This window comes from Ictidomys tridecemlineatus, chromosome 11 (genome assembly GCF_052094955.1).
Source record: "Ictidomys tridecemlineatus isolate mIctTri1 chromosome 11, mIctTri1.hap1, whole genome shotgun sequence".
Classification (NCBI taxonomy): Eukaryota; Metazoa; Chordata; class Mammalia; order Rodentia; family Sciuridae; genus Ictidomys; species Ictidomys tridecemlineatus.
This window is the reverse complement of record NC_135487.1, coordinates 49,180,588-49,200,743: the sequence shown is the minus strand read 5'-3', so window position 1 is coordinate 49,200,743 and position 20,156 is coordinate 49,180,588. Positions and strand designations below refer to the sequence as shown.

The following is a 20,156-nucleotide window of genomic DNA, read 5'->3' as shown; positions in this document are numbered from 1 at the left end:
ATATGGCAGAAATAACAGTTTGTCACTTCTTTTCTGCTTATTTTTTGGTACCAGGGATTGAACCCAGGGGAGCTTAACCACTAAGCCACCCCCAGTTCTTTTTATCTTTCAAGACAGGGTCTCGCTAAATGACTTATGGTCTTGCTAAGTTGCTGAGGCTGGCTTTGAACTTGTGATCCTCCAGCTTCTGCCTCTTGGTTGCTGGGATTACAGGTGTGCACCATCACTGCACCCAGCACAGTGTCACTTCTGAGGCTTGCAACTAGAACACATTGTGGATTCTGCCTTGTGCTCTCTTGGATCCAGCTGCCAGGTCATGAGGACACTCACAGCTTTATGAGACGTCTATGTGGCAAAGAGCTGAGGCCTTCTGCCAACATCCATTGAGGAATGGTGGCCTTCTGCTGGTAGCCCTGTGAGCAATCTTGGAAGAGAGTCCTCTAGCTTCTCTGTTGACTAGTCCCCTGATTGAAACTTCAGGTGATTGCAAGACCAGCTGATAGCCTGACAGCAGCTTCCTGAGAGTCTTTGAGCTAGAACCATTTTTTTTCCCCTTTATTTATTTATTTATTTTTTTAATTTTTTTTTTTTTTTTAATTTATAGGGGACGGGCAGATCGCGACTCCCAGGCATCCCGCAAAGTAGGCGGGTCACCTTAGGGGCAACCTTTACCCGCTCAAAAATTCGTCTCACATTTGCAGTGAGGATTCGGGCGTCACCCCGAATCGTTATTTTCCTTACTCATAAGTTTAAGGCATTTTTTTTCCCCTTTTTTTAAATACTGGAGATTGAACCAAGGCTAGCCTTGAATTTGTGATACTTCTGCTTCAGCCTCCTGTGTTGCTGGGTCTTACTTTATGGCAGTTTGAATCTGTCTTGGCTGTTTTCTAGAGCCCTAGTAATGGTACTAACAGGATTGTATGTCCATTTCTTTTCTGGCTTTCATATATTGGTAAAATGCTCTCTGATTTTCTGTAGAGACTCCATTCTATGATCATTATTCACTGAGATATTATTATTTTTTTTTTCTTTTTATGACTTCCTTAGGCCCAGTGATACAGATCTAATAACCCCAGCTACTTGGGAAGCTGATGCAGAGGGATCAACATTTTAAAGCCAAACTAGGAAATTTAGCAAGACTTGTCTCAAAATAAAAAAAATAAATAAATAAACTGGGTATGGTGGTGCAAGTTTGTAATCCCATTGGCTTGGGAGGCTTAGGCAGGAGCATCACAAGTTCAAAGTCACCCTCGGCAATTTAGCAAGGCCCTACGCAACTCCGTGAGACCCTGTTTCTAAATAAAAAATAAAAAGTGCTGGGGATATAGCTCAGAGGTAAAATATTCCTGGGTTTAATTGCTGAGACCAAAAAATAAAAAGGGCTGGCATATGGCTCAGTGCTAGAGCAACCCTGAGTTCAATCCCCAGTACCAAAAAAAGTAAATAACAACAACAAACTTCCTTTTTCTTTTAACTAGGATAAATGAAATTGGAAAGAGAAACTAAGAAACGGAAACATTAAAATACAAACAAAACAAAACAAAACAAAAAAACACTCCAGGAAGTATGTATGAAAGTGTTGGAAATATGAATCAGGACACGGGAATACGTAATGCGAAACTGTAAGAATAAAACATTTTGGGTATAGAATTCTTAAACAACTCTTCTATTTACTGATTTGTCACACATATTTCAAGCTATCTATTAGTTTGTCAAAAATGTGTGACAATGTGCTGATTTGGCTTTAAGGAAAGATTGTACCTGTGGATTAATTTCGTAGAATCTGGAACTTAATTCTGTCCGCTTGAATGAGCAAGTTGCAGACATTATATAGAGCACAGGGAACTTGCAACAATCTTTCATGAATTGGGCAGTATGAATGAACGAGCCTTTTATAACTTCATTTTGACCTCTGCTCACCAACTCAAGGTCAGCAGGTCCTTCCATCCAAAGAGGTTGCAGAAAGCCTGGAGGTGCTGCTAGGCCCAGCAGTTGGTCCCGTGGGATAGGCAGGGAGGAAAAGAAGAAAGGAAGAGGGGACAAAAGGCCAAAGGAAGGAACTGGAAGAAGAGAAGAGGGAGAAAAAGAAAGACTGTCGTTTGTCGTGCACTGCCAGCTACCATGCTCAGTGCTTTGCAAACTTGAGTACCCAGATCTGCAGTACTGGCTGCACCTTTGTGTTGCTAATCAGGATCCTGAAGCCAAACCAAAACGATTTGCCGTGAGTCATACAGCTAGTCAATAGCAAAACTGTGATTTGGACCCAGGTCTCTCTGACTCTAAAATCCAGCACTCTTAACCATAATACCACAGGGGAAATGTGTTCCCTTCCCCGGGTGTGACAGGACACCACAGAGGACCCGCCTGGACTGTTCTGAGGCTGGTCTTGGATTTTTTTTTTTTTTTTTAAAGTTTGTAGACAAGTCTTTAACAAGATGAAGATCCCTTAATTGGATTTGCCTGTTATCCAATATCGCACAGCACATCACAGCCGTGCTTCAGTTCCCGACATGAATCAGTTAAAACCTTCCCATTTAGTCTAATGATCCCTAATTTCAGACAAAGGTAACTGTCACCTTTTGTTTCATCCCGTGCTTTTATTTTTCAAATACCAGAGCCGACCTCTGAACTCAATCTGCACTTGCCTATTGATGCATAAATATCTATAATATCACAGTAAATTAAATTCTATTTTAAAGGGTTTCTATTTAACAATCTGTCAGAACTTTCACAGCATTTGATTTCTGGTCTCCTCTGTCCAGTGACAGGTTTATCTCAATATGGCTTGATTAATGAAACCTTTTATTTGGCGTAAGCACACCTATTATTACCATAATCTCTTAATGCTTGCTTAGGCAACACTGAGGTCTGGCAGCAGGGACTCTCCAAACTTCTAGCTTCTTTAGCTCCACCAGAACATTGGGTGAGATTAACGGGCTGGAAGACCGATGCCCTTCTAATGGGGGAGCATGGTAATGTTAGTGTCAGCTAAATGATATAGCACTTCGTCTCAAAGGCTTGGCCAGATTCCCTTTTAACCTCTAGGGTTTAAAAAATGTTTCCGACTTAGCGCCAACAAATCCGCCTTCCTCTCTATTGCTACCTTGTCCTTGCCTGTCAGTCACTGGGGGGGCGTGGCTGCTGTCTCCCTCCAGAGCCACGAAATTGCAAAGTGCAGGGTGTAACTGAGAAGTGGGATGGAGTCTAAAATAAAAGAATATGTTGATCCGGAGAGTCTTAATGAAGCCAAGGGGCCAGACACTAATAGCTCTTAAGAAATAGAAATGACTTCATGATGGATATCCCACAAGCAACCTTTTCAGAAAAGAAGAGCGCAATTGAATTATGTTTTGTTCCTGACAAGTATTTACCTCGGAGAGAAGCTGCCATTAGTGCTGGTTTATCTCCTGGGCGTCCTACAGGCTTCCAAAACACTGGAAGAATATATTGGATTTCACACAGACTCAAAGCGTTGTCACTCAGTTTCACTTTGCTATTAAACATTTAATATTACATTGAAACGAGACATTGAAAATAAAACCTGTTTTATTGTTTACCGTTTGTGCTGCAGTAATTATCTTCTCTGCAGTTTTCTATCTAGAATTTTCTGTACTGATAAAATAATAAGCTCCTGACATAGATCATACTGTTCTCGTATTTGTACCCTATCCTCTGGTAATGTTTAAAACATTTTATATTCCTTTTTCTTTAACTTTTTTTCTTTTCTTTTTTTTAGTTTGTGATTATTGTGGTTTTAAGGGTAATAAAATCCATCTGGAGAGTTTGGCTATTATTTTTAAACTTCCTGAGGTAGGAATGAAAAATAGGGTAATGCTAATAAATATGATACAGTTTCCTGATAAATAATAGAATAAGATAAGACAAAGCAAATGAATCTCTTATTAAAAAAAAAAGAATGTTTAACATTCTTTGTTAAGACTTAAATATTCAAAAGGAAAATAACTTATGAAAACATTTTTTAAAGTATTTTGTTTACCTAGTCACTGAACTAGCTTGATTATTAATTTGATTACCGAGTTTGAAAATATTCAATTAAACCTATATTCTTTTTTATTTAAATATTTATTTTTTAGTTGTAGAGGGACACAATACCTTTATTTTATTTTATTTATTTTTTTTATGTGGTGCTGAGGATCAAACCCAGGGCCGTACACGTGGTAGGCCAATGCTCTACCATATAGCCACTACCCCAGCCTCGAACATATATTCTATAGATTTTTAAAACAGAAGTGTTCTTTGTAGAGTTTTTAGAAGTGATACAGAAAATATTATAGGAATTAGTGAAAAGGAAAATATTATAGGAAATATTTCTTTTAAAGAGTTAACAGCAGACTTTCATTATCAGTTTAGCATTAATTGAATTCATATAATCATTCTGAAAAAAACAAAGTATGGTTTAAACTGCTCTTTCAAAATTAGATATGGTTGAATTTATCAATAGAGTAAGGAAGTAGAGAACATAGTAGAATTTAAAAGAATGCTGAAAATCAAATCATTTTCAACAACATAATTAACTAATAATAAGGATTTTGTGTTCTGTTGGGAAAAATACATACCATTTTTCTTAATTAAAAATGTTCTTTTCCAAGAAAATACAGAAACCTCTCAATGAGATTGTGAGTGGAAGATTATTATAATTCTCCAACGTGTTTCTCAGTTTTTAGTTTATTTCACATCATGCTTTTTAACCTTCGACAACAAATATTGTTGTACCATGAAGACAGCAAATCCAAACAATTACATATGTAGTCCAAAGGCATTCACAAGAAAATCAATATTTGACATCTTTGCAACTCCCTCTTCACAGTGGCGTTCAATAGCTCTTATTCATTATACACTTATATCTCTTTCAGATTCGCCTTTGTCACTAGAAACCCATTTTTTTTTTTCTCCTTTGACTTCCACATAACTTCTTTGCCCTGTACTTTTACAGATGCCTTCTGGCTATAAATACTAATGAAATCTCTTTGCTTAATTCAATTTTGCTGGTACACTTACAGTTATGACCTAACTTTCCCACGAGAGAGACTGATTGAACATTCCACTACCTTATGGATGGGAGCAAACATTCTTACAGAACTGGACTGACAATTTCCATAATTATAGAATTCACAGCCTAATGACCTTAAAAAACAATAAAAAGATCTCTTGTTAATTCCATTTCTGTTACTGACATTCAAGATATTTCATTTTTCACGGGACAACAAATTTACTTTTTTATTTTCCAAAGAGCAGTCTCTCCTTTCCCCCCAGATTAAATTTTCTGAATATTGAAGTATTCCATTGAATATTTAGCATTTCTTTGTCTTTTAAAAGTTAGAATATTTATGATCCTTAGAATGAGTTTGACTGATTTATAGCAATCAATTATAAGAGTACGTTTTCAAATAGCCCTTTTAAAAATGAAGAATAGAATAATTAAAAAGATCACAAGTCCTCCCTTGCATATAATTATTTCATTATTTCATTACAGTGCAGAAATTATTTTTGCTGACTGTGAGCAATTTTAATTGAGCAAGATCTGTGTTAATATACGATAGCAAGCAGTTCTTCCTAAGAAATAAGATCACTAATTGCCTAAATTTTTATTCAGTACGGTGAATCTTATGAGTCACATTGCAATATAAACCTAATCACTAGGTAGAGTGGGTACAATACCTTTTCTGTAGTGTAGATATCCTAAAAGCATAACCTGCCTGGTAATTTATTCCTTCAACAGGTTTATTGCCTTATTAAGCATTTGTTTTGTAGGAAATTCTTAATCTATCCAGGCTCTCACAGAAAAACTATGATAATGAAACATTAACATTCAGACTTGAAGTCCACTGTAGTCAGCATAAATAAGCAAAGCTAAAAACAGCATCTTCTTAAATTAAACCTAAATACTGAGGCATCCTAGAATATGTATTCTGGAAGCTTTTGGCTTACAAATAAACACTGTTCTTGAGATATGGAAATCTTAAGTATAGCAAGATATTCTGTTATTAAGTGAAGTGAAATTAAATGTTAATATTAGCCATTTTCTTGCAAAAATCTAGCATTCATCATAAATGTATAGCATCTTATCCTTGCCCAGGCAGGAGGATTGTAAGTTCAAAGCCAGCCTCAGCAACTAAGTGAGACCCTAAGCAACTTAGTAAGACCCTCTCTCAAAATAAAAACTAAAAAGTGATGGGGATGTGACTTAGTGGTAAATCATCCCTGGGTTCAATCCTGGTACCAAGTGAAAACAAAGACAAACCAAAACAGAACCACTATCTTAAAAACATAGACTAGTCTGATAAAATCAGAATGAACATTTTAGAAAACATGCATTTTTTTTTTTTTTTTTTTTTGTGGTGCTGGGTCTTGAACCCAGGGCCTTTTGTATGCGAGGAAAGCACTCTACCAAATGAGCTATATCCCCAGCCCCCAGAAAACATGTATTTTTATGTATAGTTTAGTATTCAATATGCTGTCACTATTCTGAAAATTACAATATTCAAGCATATTCTTAAATACGACTTTAAATATTACTTTTAAAAGTGAAAAATACCTTAAAGCTTGCTGATATTGAAGTGGTAAATTCATTTATTAATTTAGCAAATGTTTATTGAGCATCTCCTATGTGTTAGCTATAACTCCAACATGCTGCTTTTGCCTTCCTTGCTGGGTGGGATTCAGATATGCTTATTTGTTGCTAAAAGGTGGTGTTCAGGTTGGTATTTAATTATCAATGTAGAAGTTATGGAGTTGTTTACTATTCTCATTTCTGGATTTCAATATCTAATATGTCAGTAATCACTGAGATCTTCTGAAATTCTGTAAGAAATGAGTTACCATGGTGGATAGAACAGTATTTTACTTGGAACTTTCCCCCCTGGATGTCAAAATTATGTATATGATGGAGGGTTTAATAAACCATTGGCTGTAGGAGTCTTTCTTATGGTGAAAAGATTCTAGGGCATGCGGTGGGAGGGTGATGTGATGTGGGGAGAGTAAGATGTAGACATCTAGAATACCGTTCCTGCTGCCGCCCTTAGCTGGTGCTAAGACTCTGGACAAATCTTAAAACCTTTTTGAAGCTTAGTGTCCAGATCTGGAAAATGTGGATAATAATCCATGCTCTGTCTCCTTGTGGAAATACCATCATGATAAATAGTACCTACCTCCTTTGTAGAGTAAGAATTTTCAAATTAGTGCCCTGCACTTTAAGCCCCATGAAACAAAGCAAGCTTTTATGTGTACATTCATGCATACATCTTTCTGGGTATGAGTTCCATAGCTTTTCTCAAATTTTCAAGTGGCCAAGTGATCCAAAGAAGGATAAGAAACACTGGCTTTGAGGATCTTTATACATCCTTTCTACTCTTAAATTCAAAATCCATTCTCCTTCTCTGAACAATAGATATGAAAGCACTTTGAAAGAGTCCTAAACAAATGCAAAGAATCATTCTCCATTTCTCTTTATGGATCTAGTCTACGTAACTGTCATTGCCATGCTTGAAATAGTGATATTGTATTACACTGCATGGGTTATTGAATAAACATATTGCCCGCGGCAATCCCTCAGATGTGAAGTTCACGGTTAGACCCCTAGGAGAATGGAGCGTGCCTCGGAGACTCAGAAGGAAATCTCGATGAGACTGCAAAAAATATTTCAACTTAGGTTCACTGTAGTTTACTGGGAAAGTTCACACTAGTAATTAAATGAGTGTAAGGCTACTGATCTACTCTGGATGATGACCGTTATAGCTGTGCCTCAATTTCCTCCTCTACCTTGTTTCTAATTAGAGCTCAACTCTGTAACTTCTACACTGATAATTAAATACCAACCTGATCAACTTCTTTTCAGCAGAAATTGAGCACACCCGAATCTGAGCAAAGAATGCAAAAATGTTAGCACTTCCCTTGGAATGGTGTGGGGGAGGATTAGGTGAGTTAGTTGGATTAGATAAATTAGCATAGTTGAAAATGTCTTTAATCACCTGTACAGGGTTAGATGAAAGCAAGGGCTTTTTTTTTTTTTTTTTTTAAGAAATGCTTTTATTCGTGAAGTATAGTTATACATAATAGTTGGGCTTATTTTGACATAATCACACATGCATGGAATTTAATTTATTCTATTGTAGTCCCTTGTGACTCCCCTTTCTTTCCTTCCCCCTCCCCCATTCTCTTTCTTCTTCTCTACAGGTCTACCTTCCACTCATTTATTTATTTATTTCTAATCAGTGCTTTATAGATACACATATATACTGTGGTATCTTTATACATACACATAGGACAATTTTGTTAAATTCCTTCCACATTTTTTCCCCTTTCCTGTGTCTCCTCCCAGGATTCTCCATTTAAAGGAGGAAAATCCCACTGTTAAGGATTTCCTGACCAAAGGTAAGGGGCTTGCTGGGGACATACAACTGGAGTACTCTCAACCACAGTGAACAAAATCTCCACCGGAAGAACATTTTCATAATAATCACATGTGCAAAGTTTACCCCTTCCTTTCTAGATCTGCATCAGAGTGGAGTGAAAAGAACACTTGGTTCTAGAACCTGTTCTCTTTCTTACTAATGCAAGCAAAGAGAAGGCAGAGATTGGGTCATATGCATTTTTACAGTCAGCCTTATGCATGTCCTCAATAAAGTTTATACATCATAGGCCCTTGGGCTCATTACCTAATTCTCTGAGGCATTTTTTCTTTATTTGTAGGAATGATAATTTAAAAAACCTGGCTACCATTTATTGAGCAATTACTCTGCACTAAGTACTTTACATATTATCTTTCTCTAAGCTCATAAGACCCTTGTGAAGTATTCCTGTTTTAAAGGTGAGAATTCTGAATTAAACAAAGATAAGTGACTTAAAGCTATGAGCAATGTATAATTTATTGGAAAGATAAAAATTACATAAAGTACTTGATTATGCTTTCTTTTTTTTTTTTTTGAAAGAGAGAGAGAGGGGAGAGAGAGAATTTTTAATATTTATTTTTTAGTTCTCGGCGGACACAACACCTTTGTTTGTATGTGGTGCTGAGGATCGAACCCGGGCCGCACGCATGCCAGGCGAGCGCGCTACCACTTGAGCCACATCCCCAGCCCCTTGATTATGCTTTGAAAACTTTTGAGTGCATGCAGGTAATGTTGCTGCTGTTGATCTTTTGCTTTTTGTTTCTTTTGTCAACTGCTCTAGCTTCAAAGATTTTACTTTATGAATAGACTCCCCCTTGAAACAAGAGAATGGTTTGCTAGAAGGTTTAAGGTACCTTGTGTCCCAGAAATACAGATAGGGTGATGAGAAGAAATGGTGGTTGCCAGGTCATTTTTAATTCTGCTAAATTTATCTATTGTGTCACCTACTAGCTGCTTCTGGGAACTGAGAGAGGGGGTGAAGAGGAATTATGAATGTTTGATGAATAAGACCCTTTGTAAATATTCTACTTGGAGACAGATTAGTGCCTGTGTTGAGATCACAAGAACCAAGAACTGCAGATCTAAAGATAAGACTCAAGGTTGGAGTGTCAGTCTTAACTCATGAGGACAAAACCAGCAATCTCTGTGGGACTCAGATCATGAGTTTGTTCTGAGTCCCTTGGTTTCTGTGGGGCAGAGATTCATATTCACTATAAATACAAAGTTGAAATACTTTAAAACTTCATAACAGCAAAGACAGGTTTATAATTATAGAATAGGACCGTCTCCTAGCTTGTCATTGGAAGAGTAGCAAAGTCAAGTTAGAGCAGAGCTGCTGATTACCACGGGGAGTTACCTTTTATTTCTGAAAATGATCTCTCTCTTTGGTTTTAAAAAATAGCCTTTTACGGGGCAATTTGATTTTGTGCATTTTTTCCTACTTAAAAATTTAACAGGAGACCTGATAGAGGAGTTTGATCATTTATTGTACATCTATACATTCACTAAAAATGAATTTGTTGGTTGTCTGGTTTATCTGAGAGAGATGAGGCACAGCAGAAGAGAGGGTGGGGAATCTGGGCTCGGTGCCCAGGATTTTTCTTTGCTATTTGGATCACTGTGTTTGCTGGAATATTTAATTAATCCCACTCTTAGAGTAATGCTTATTGCTGATGGCCATTGCTGAACTGAAATATTAAACCATATGTAATATATCTTCAATAAAATTTAGATTTAAAAGTCCCTAAATGATGTATGTGTTTGACAGTCCTTAATGGAAACTGATTAAAGGAATTTCAGAGAATGAATAGGCTTAATAGCAACAATTCTTTCATTCATGTGGAAGGAATTTCAGTGTTATAAAATGAAATATAAGGGATTAGCACAATATTTGGAGCAGGACTCTACCAATTCTTAGATATATAGGATATATGGTTCTTTGACCATATATCCAGTGAAGGACTTTTCAGAAGTTCTTTAAGACAGTTCCTTTTGGAGTATAGTTTAGCCCTAGTAGATCACTGGGGACTCTGATAATTCTTTTTTGAGTAATTCAATCCATGGCATGATCTTCTCTTACTATTGAATCTATACCTCAGCAAAGGGTTAAAAGAATTTTGTTGTTCGTCGTGAAAATCTTGCATCAGGAGCATTAACCTTGAAGGTCCGTATACTTTGCAGGTCAGGCAATTACTACAGTTATCCTGTTTACTAATTTAAGAATGCACAGAAGGAGAACCTCCAAAACATGGACTGATAAATGTGAGTAGAGAGGAAAGAATCAACTTCTCTTTTTGAGGGACAGATCCAGAATTGTAATGATGGAAAGAATTCTGAGATTCAATTAAAAATGTCTCTTGAACAGGTCAGAATTCAAGCAAATGATCTGATGTCATGGAAGGTACCTGTGCAATCTAGAGGGGTAGAATATTTAGGAAGAGACAATAGTTGATCAAATTTAGGGGTGTTCAAACCTTGTAAAGTCTTAAGATCCTTTTTGCAAACAAAATCTCATATACCTAATATTAGAACAAATTTAAGGGGGGCTGTTTTTTTTTCCCTCCCCTTGGTACTGGTGATTGAACCCCAGGAATACTTAACCACTGAGCTACATCTCCCGCCCTTTTTATTTTTTATTTTGAGAGAGGTTCTCTCTAAGTTGCTTAGAGCCTTGTTAAATTGCTGCGGCTGGTCTGGAACTTGCAATCCTTCTGCGTCAGCCTCTGGAGTTGTTGGGATTATAGGTGTGCGTCATAGAGCCAGGTATGAGGAGCTATTCTTGAAACCGAAGAGGCTGCACTGTTCATGTGTTTCTCCCTCTTAGTGCAATTTCAGAATCACTCATTGAATTAAGCCCTCTCATTTGACACCTATGAACATTAATTTCCGAGAGGAGCAAACTGACTTTTCCCAGGTTGTATTAACTAAACAGTGTCAGGGCTGTCTCCCAGGCCAGTGCTTGGCTCTATTAACATACTTTCTACTTCCCACACTCTCTGCTCTTGCTTGAAACTCTGCAAAGAGAGAAACCCTCTCCCCTCTAGAATTCTAGGAAAAAGTGATGTGGTCAGGGCTGCCAAGACAAGTGGGGCACATGGGTCACAAACATTATTCTTTCAGTCCACTTAGAGGACAGGTATTTATTGATCATCTATTATGTGTAAGCATAGCTAGGTCTTTCAAGAAAGCATACAATTTCAGAATGCAGGAAGAAATTGTGTCCTTATTATTCTTTGCCCTTTATTTTCTCCTTAAAAATATGAATGAAGTGATAATCTAGGGAATACAAAACATTCACTCACTGTAGAGATTTTAGGCATGGACTCTGGAGTCAGATTCTTTAATTTTGAAGTCTGGCCCTGACAGTTAACCTTGGTAAATAGCTTAATTTCTCATTGCTTCAGATTTCTCATCTGCAAATAAGGAATATTACCTTCATCATAGGACTTTTGTGAAGATTAAATAAATATATGTATTTATTATACAAATGAATATCATATACTTTAGGTATATCTATAAAAATCTGGAAAGTCAAATCTTGGGTAAATTTGAGCTATTCTTATTATATCTTATGTCACAGTGACAATTCAAGAATCTCATCTCGGGGCTGGGGATGTGGCTCAAGCGGTAGCGCGCTCGTCTAGCGTGCGTGCGGCCCGGGTTCCATCCTCAGCACCACATACAAACGAAGATGTTGTGTCCGCGGAGAACTAAGAAAAAATAAATAAATGTTAAAATTCTCTCTCTCTCTCTCTCTCTCTCTCTCTCTCTCTCTCTCTCTCTCTCTGTCCCACTCTCTCTTAGCAAAAAAAAAAAAAAAAAAAAAAAAAGAATCTCATCTCGATCAGTGCTTTGGTTTCTTATGCATATTATTCAGGAAATTATATGGAATTATATTTTACATGCTTAAATTACTAAAGTATTATCAATTCAACTTGATAACCTTTATTTCTTATTTCAGAAAATTGTATATTTAAACTGTGTGTAGTGGCACATGCCTGTAATCCCATCAACTCAGGAGGCTGAGGCAGGAGGATCACAAGTTTGAGGCAAGGCTTGGCAACTTAATGAGACCCTGGTTCAAAAGAAAACATAAAAAGTGCTAGAGATATAGCTCAGTAGTAGAGTGTTCCTGGGTTCAATCAGCTCCACAAAAAACAAAAAGCCCCCAAACTAAACTGGGTATATCTCTTATACCTAGTATGATATGCTTCATGGACTTATGATTCCTAAGGTGCTGACTCTTAAGATTCCTATCTTGGATGGGAATCAGGAATATGTGGCACTTACCTTTGATAACCTCATGCCATTATTTAACTTTTTCAATACATAAGGTATCTCCTCAAACAAAGGTAAGCCTTGGGCATGGACAATGGCATATGCATCTCTGTGTCTCTGGAGTCCGGCTATGTGTCTGATGCATGGAAGGCAACCAACAGAAGTTTGCTGTGTGTTTATGTCACGATTTCCATTGTCAGTAGCATATCTTCTTTTGTTTTTTCTTCTCTAATTTTAAACTGTCAGCCACATTATATCTTCTGTATTAATTTTTCTTTTTTTCCACTGGATCTAAAGTTCATAAATTTGCTGAACCATGAATAAGAGCAAAAAGCTAGCACATGGAGTATGAGCCATATGCATTGCTTTAATGAATAGTCGTGGTGGCATATGGAGGAGGACTGCCCGATTAATTATTGGGTTTGATGGAGTTGTTGTCTGCCTGCATGAGTTAGTCCAGGGGCCCATTTGTAGTGGCAAAATCCTGTGATGGGCTGGTCTGACCGATAAACAAAGTAAATAAATGAACCAAGTTGATTCAGTAGCCCAGATAATGTGTTAGATCAGCGCAAAAACATTATATTACTTCTAGACAAGAAGGCTTACGTACTTTTGGAAATATGTGGAATATCACAGTAAAATCCCACTTCTATGTGTTTTCAGTAATTTAATAAGTTTCTTCAGCACATAGAAACAAAACATTTTTGTTCCTTGAGGGTCCATGATGTGAATTGTGAGTCAAGTTAATAGACAGTCAATCAAACAAGTGTTTTTGTTTTGTTTGCTTGTTTTGCAGTGCTGGGGACGAAACCCAAGCAGTAGCCTTGAGCATGCTAGGCACATTCTCCACCACTGAGCTATCTCCCCAGCCCAAAAGGTGTTTAAAAACGTTACTTTAAAGTAACATGTTCTCAGGTTAAAAAAAAAATAAACAAATAAAACCCCTTAGTACATTAAGTGAGAAATACTTTCTACTTCTAGTACTTCTCCAGCAATGCCTATGTTACAATCTTTTTTGGATATTCTTCCTGGTTTTAAAAATGTATTTATACAAACAGGACCATATTTACCTACTTTCTTGCAATTTTTTCCTTTTCCCCCTTATAGGGTGTCATAAACTTCTTTCCATATCAGAACATATAGATCTACCTTATTTAAAGTTATTTTATAGCTGGGCTCTATCACACACACATATAATTCCAGCAATTCAGGAGGCTGAGGCAGGTAGATTACAAATTGGAGGTCAGCCTCAGCATCTTAGTGAGACTCTGTCTCAAAATTAAAAATTAACCAAAAAGGATAGCTCAGTTGTAGAGTGCTTGAGTGCTTGACTCACATGCACAAGGCCCTGGGTTCAATCCCCAGCAACACACACACACACACACACACACACACACACACACACAAAGAAAAGAAAAAGGACTGGGGATGTAACTCAGTAGTAAAGTGCTCCTGGGTTCAACTGCCCCCACCCTGTACAAAAAAAAAAAATGTGCAACATTCTTCTCTATTCATACAACGTCATTTTAAAACTTTTATATTAATGGAAAATATTTTGCTATTACAGTCGAAGCTTCAATGATCTTCAATAATAATCCTTTAACATATTTATATATTGGTGTGATTTATCTGTTTGGAAAATTTCTTAAAATATAATGGGTGAAAATACTGTGAATTTGAATTTTGTTTTGGTCCTGGCAGTTGAGCCCAGGGGTGCTTTACCACAGAGCTACATCCCCAGCCCTTCTCATTTTTTAATTTTGTGACAGGGTCTCACTAAATTGCAGTCCCCCTGCCTCACACTCCCAAATTGCTGGGATTACAGACAACTGCCACCATACCTGGCTGCATTTTTATTTTTGGTACATATTGCCAAATTGTCTACTCAAAATAGAATGTGAGAATGTTTGTTTCCTTATTCCGTATTTTGCCATTAGTTTGTTAAAAACAAATTTTATTTGTAGCTCAGAGTTAGAGAATTTGCCTAATATGAGGCCTTGTGCTCAATCCCTAGTACAGAAATACAACAACAAAAACCCAACAACATGGGGCTGGGATTGTGGCTCAGCGGTAGAGCACCCACCTAGCGCGAGCAGGACCCGGGTTCAACCCTGAGCACCACATAAAAATAAGTGCATTGTGTTGTGTCCATCTACACCTAAAAAAAATAAGTAAATATTAAAACAACAACAACAACAACAACAACAACCTTCTAATGGATATTTGTCTTTTCTGTTCCATATTATTTGGGAGCTACCAAACCGTCCTTTGGAGAAACATCTCTTTCCCTTGTACTTGGTGGGGTTCTACCAGGAATACACTACGTGACTTAGTCCTGGCCAGTCAGATTACCAAATTATTCTAACGACATTACTTAGACTGGACTCTTAACCTAACCACCAGGAAGAGTTATTCTTTTTTTTTTTTTTTTCTGAACTGAGCCCTGGGAGGATATAGGCAGAGAGCTATGGGTGGCACATTCCCTCCTTGGGGCATAACAACATGGAGTAGAGTAAAGCCCAGAGATGGAGGCAGATGGTACCCCTGGATCAAACTGATATGAAAGTGAGAAAAATATATCTTTGGATTTTTCAGTTATGTGAGCTAATGAATTTAACTTTTTGGTCAATCTAGTTTGACTTGGGTTTTTGTCACTTGCAACCTGAAGAGTCCTTTTGGGTGTAGACCTATTTCTTTTCTTTTCTTTCTTTATCTTTTTTTTAAATAAGCCTGAATCGGTCATCACTATTTAGGAGGAGTGCTATAGTTTGGCCTCACCTGAGTCACAGGTCATGCTTGAGCAGGGGGTCAGGAGTCAACTCCACAGGATCCATATAAACTTCAAAAGTAGAGGAGTGAATACAATCAGTCAACAAACACACGAAAAAATGTGCATCAACTTTAGCAAGTAGAGAAATGCAAATCAAAACTACTCTAAAATTTCATCTCACTCCAGTCAGAATGGCAAAAATCAAGAATACAAGCAATAATAAGTGTTGGTGAGGATGTGGGGGAAAAGGTACCCCTATATATTGCTGGTGGGACTGAAAACTGGTGCAACTACTCTGGAAGGCAGTATGGAGATTCTTCAGAAAACTTGGAATGGAACCACCATTTGACCCAGCTATCCCACTCCTCTCTCTATACCCAAAGGACTTAAAATCAGCATATTATAGAGTGACACAGCCACATCAATATTTATAGCACCTTAATTCACAATAGCTAAAGTATGGAACCAACCTAGATGCCCTTCAACAGATGAAAGGATAAAAAAAATGTGGTACATATACAAAATGGAATATTACTCAGCCTTAACGAAGAATTAAATTATGGCATTTGCAGGTAAATGGATGGAACTAGAGAATATCATGCTAAGTGAAAGAAGCCAAACCAAAAAACCAAAGGCCGAATGTTTTATTTGATAAGCAGATGCTGATCCATAGTTGGGTGGGAGGCAGGGAAGAATGAAGGATCTTTGGTTTGTACAGAGGGGAGAGGAGGAACTGAGGGGATGGGAAGGATTGTAGAATGAGACAGATATTATTACCGTCTATATATGTGTGATTACACTACTGATGTGACTCTGCACCGTGTACAGCCAGAAGAATGAGAAGTGTGCTCCATTTGTATACAATGTGTCAAAATGCATTCTACTGTCATGTATGAATAATTAAAACAAATTTAAAAAAAGTAAAAGAGTGGCTTTCCAAATGGATAGCAGAAGTTGTTACTGGAAATGAGATGAATAGAAGCCTGGCAATCAAAAAGAACAATCTCCATTTTATTTGTACCTCAGTTCCCAAGATGGATAGAGAACACAAGTTTGCCCAAACAGAGGTAACCAAGGAACTCCTTCTTACCACCACTCCCACTAGTCCTGAGAATTTTGCCAAATACCGTTTGGGGAATGCGAATACTGTACTAACTACCTTATTCAGAGAGACCCTCCAAATGATGGAGAAACCAAGGCTCAGAGAGCCTGAATTACTCTCCTGAACTCCTCATGGATGTTCACTTTGGCCGTGGGCTCTGATGGTTTGCATGCATTTTTTTTTTTTTCCTACTCAGGCATCTTTCTGCTTTACCTAGAGACTCCTCAGTTCTACAAAACAGAAAAATCCCTGAGAAGATCACAGAGATTCCACCCATTCACAAGTACACGGAACTGTTTGTTTTAAATGTGGATTTTAAAAAAATGACCATTATCAGGAACTGTGTTTTCTTGGGGGTCTCTATTCCTCCATCCTAAACTTTTTCTTGTTTTTCCCTCCCTGCTTCCCCCCACCCCAGTACTGGGGATTGAACCAGGGCCCACAGTTGTTAGGCAGGTGCTCTACCTCTGAGTCACTCCCAGCCCCCTTTTCCTCTTTTAACCTATTTAGTCTGAACTGCCTATGATCTACAGCTTGCAGCTACAGCATGCCATGAATGACATTGGACTCATTACTCTTCTCTCTCTGGGACTCAGTTTCCCTTCTTTAATCAGTGCAGTTGGAGTGTAGTCTTGATGTTCTCTGAGGTCAGCTCCCAGCCCTGGCATTCTGGTCTCTCTGAATTCTGACCCCATAGGTGTGCTGTGTTTGGAACCCTTACTGTGCCAAGCCTATTTGGATTTTGGCCTTTCTCCACCTTGACCTTCCATCTACATCTATTGACATTTTTGTTTTATGCTGTGATGGAATCTAATATTCTTATTTCTATCAATTTAAAATTATAAAGGCAACACTGTTCCTTGTTCAGTTTTTTAAATTAATTTATTTATTTTTAATATTTATTTTTTAGTTTTTGGCGGACACAACATCTTTGTTTTGTATGTGGTGCTGAGGATTGAACCTGGGCCGCACGCATACCAGGCGAGCACGCTACTGCTTCAGCCACAACCACAGCTCTCCTTGTTCAGTTTGACAAGAATGAAACATTAACACTTTTCTTTCATTCCATACACTCCCTGTCCCCAATCACAATCCCCACCCTGTTAGCCCTTTGGAATAGAATATGCATTTGTGATCCAGCAGCCTATCTCTTCCTTGGTTTTCCCTTTGAGTTCTTGTTTCCTATTGATGGAGTCCTCTGGCCTCACACTTGGCATTATCCACTCGTGCTCATAACTTTCAAGTTGCTGCCTGCTGACTCGACGTTAGTCCAGTGCTTGCTTTGACCTCAGTCCTCTAGGCTAGTTATTTTTCTGCAGTCACTTTTCTTAGCTTTAACTTGAGTGCCAGCTTCCAGAATTGACCTGGTCCTGGCAGCTCCTGTGTTGTTCATTACTTTCAGAGAAGTTCAGCAAAGCCAGGTGCGGTGGTGCATGGCTGAGACAGGAGGATTGCGAGTTCAAAGGCAGCCTCAGCAAAAGCAAGTTGCTAAGCAACTCAGTGAGACCCTGTCTCTAAATAAAATAGAAAATAGGGCTGGGGATGTGGCTCAGTTGTCGAGTACCCCTGACTTCAATCCCCAGTATGCATCCCCACTAAAAAAAAGAAAAAGAAAAAAGAGAGAAGTCCAGTGCAGAGAGCAAAAGTAGGCTCCTGGCTTCCAGTCATAGTGCCATTCTTTATTGGTCATTGTACCTTGGGCAAATTATTTCATTTCTCCATACTTCTATTTCCTCCTCTGTTAAAAGGAGATGCTATTAAAAAAAAAAAACTATCTTGTAGCTCTTGTTAGCGTTAAAGGGGTTTTACACATACCACTCTCCTAATATCATCTCCACCTTAGTTCCTGGCACATTGTAGATTCTTAAAACTGGTCACTCTTTTTGCAAAGCCCTTTACAATAGCAAATTGAGTAATCCATATTGGCAGATAAAAAACAATCATGAGCTCCAAAGAGGTTGAGATGACTTCTTTAAAAACCACACAGTAAATGATAGGATCATGACTGAAAATCATATTTGTTAGCACCAAATGTGTGCCCTCTATTCTCACTTGGCTTAACTCATTTATTATTTATTGGGGCTTTTTGATAATTTCCTGATGCCTACGCAGCAGTCCATTCTCTAACTTGAAGTCAGACACTTTCTTTGTACCCGGGATTGAACTCAGGGGCACTCGCCCACTGAGCAACATCCCCAGCCCTATTTTGTATTTTATTTAGAGACAGGGTCTCACTGAGTTGTTTAGTACCTCACAGTTGCTGAGGCTGGCTTTGAACTCGTGATCCTCCTGCTTTAGCCTCCAGAACCACTGGGATTACAGGCGTGAGCCACTGTGCCCAGCTCTTTCCTTGTTTTTGAGATGGAGTCTCTCTATGCTGCCCAGATTAGTCTTGAACTTCTAAGCTCAAATGATCCTCCTGCCTCAGCCTCCCAAGTACTGTGGGACTATGGGCCTCACTGGTTCTTTCTCTTAGGCACAATTTAACAGAGTTTCCCTTTCAATCTTACTCCCTTCTGTTGGGTAACCCAAGTAAAAAGTTCTATCTCCCAAGAAAAGGCTGGTCCTAGTATTAAATCTAGACTTTATGTTGATTTTGGATTCTTTTTTTTTTTTAAATCATTTTTAGTTGTAGATAGACACAATACCTTTATTTATTTATTTATTTATTTTATGTGGTGCTGAGGATCAAACCCAGTGCCTCACATGTGCCAGGCATCTGCTCTACCACTAAGCTGCAACCCCAGCCCCAAGATTCTTTGTTTTTTGAGGCCGAATGGTTAGTGGAAAACGTATGAACTTTGGAACTAAGTGGGTTTAGTTTTGAATGTTGGTTCTTTTCCTTTGTAGCTATATGGCCTTGGCCAGTTCAGTTAATTTCCCTGAGCCTCAGTTTCTTCATTTGTCAAGTGGGAATGATGATATTAATCTTTGCTTTACAGCATAACCATGTGACCCTGGAGATAAAAATACAGTAGGTGCTTAATAAATCATTGTCATTAGTAGGAGTAATCTTCACTGTCCTTAGTCCTATTGGCTTTCTGCTCTTCTGAGCTCCCCCAGAATTGGCCATTAAGCTCAGCTTACCGCAAAGCATTTCCAGCATGCACTGCTTCACATCTCAAAATTCCTCCCAACAATTTCAAAAAGCTCAAAAAGCATCTAAACCACATGGTTAAGTTAATCCAAGCAATGATCTGACTTCTCAGTACCAATTTGTTTTAGTCAGCTTTTTCACCTCTGTGACTAAAGGACCCAACCAGACTAGAGGACCCAACTGGAGGAAAGGAAAAGTTTGTTTAAGGACTCATGGTTTCAGAGGTCTTAGTCCATAGACAGTTGGCTCCATTCCATGGGACCCAAGCTGAGGCAGAACGTCATGGAGCAAGGGTGTGGCAGAAGAAAGCAGCTCACATGGTGATCAGAAAGAAGAGAGAAAGAGAGAGACTCCACTTTCTAGATGCAAAATATATACCCCATAGCCACGCCCCCAATGACCCACTTCCTCCAGCCACACCCCACTTGCCTCTAGTTACCACTCAGTTAATCCCCCCAGGGATTAATTCACTGATTAGGTCAAGGCTATGACACAATCATT

General features: G+C 38.2%; 1 non-coding gene across 1 annotated transcript; it reads right to left on the bottom strand.

Annotated features, from left to right (window-relative positions):
* Positions 1 to 608: 608 nt before the first annotated feature.
* Positions 609 to 758, bottom strand: LOC120892149 (U12 minor spliceosomal RNA). Its single transcript, XR_005736801.1, has one exon. It is a non-coding gene; the product is annotated as a U12 minor spliceosomal RNA (small nuclear RNA).
* Positions 759 to 20,156: the final 19,398 nt, after the last annotated feature.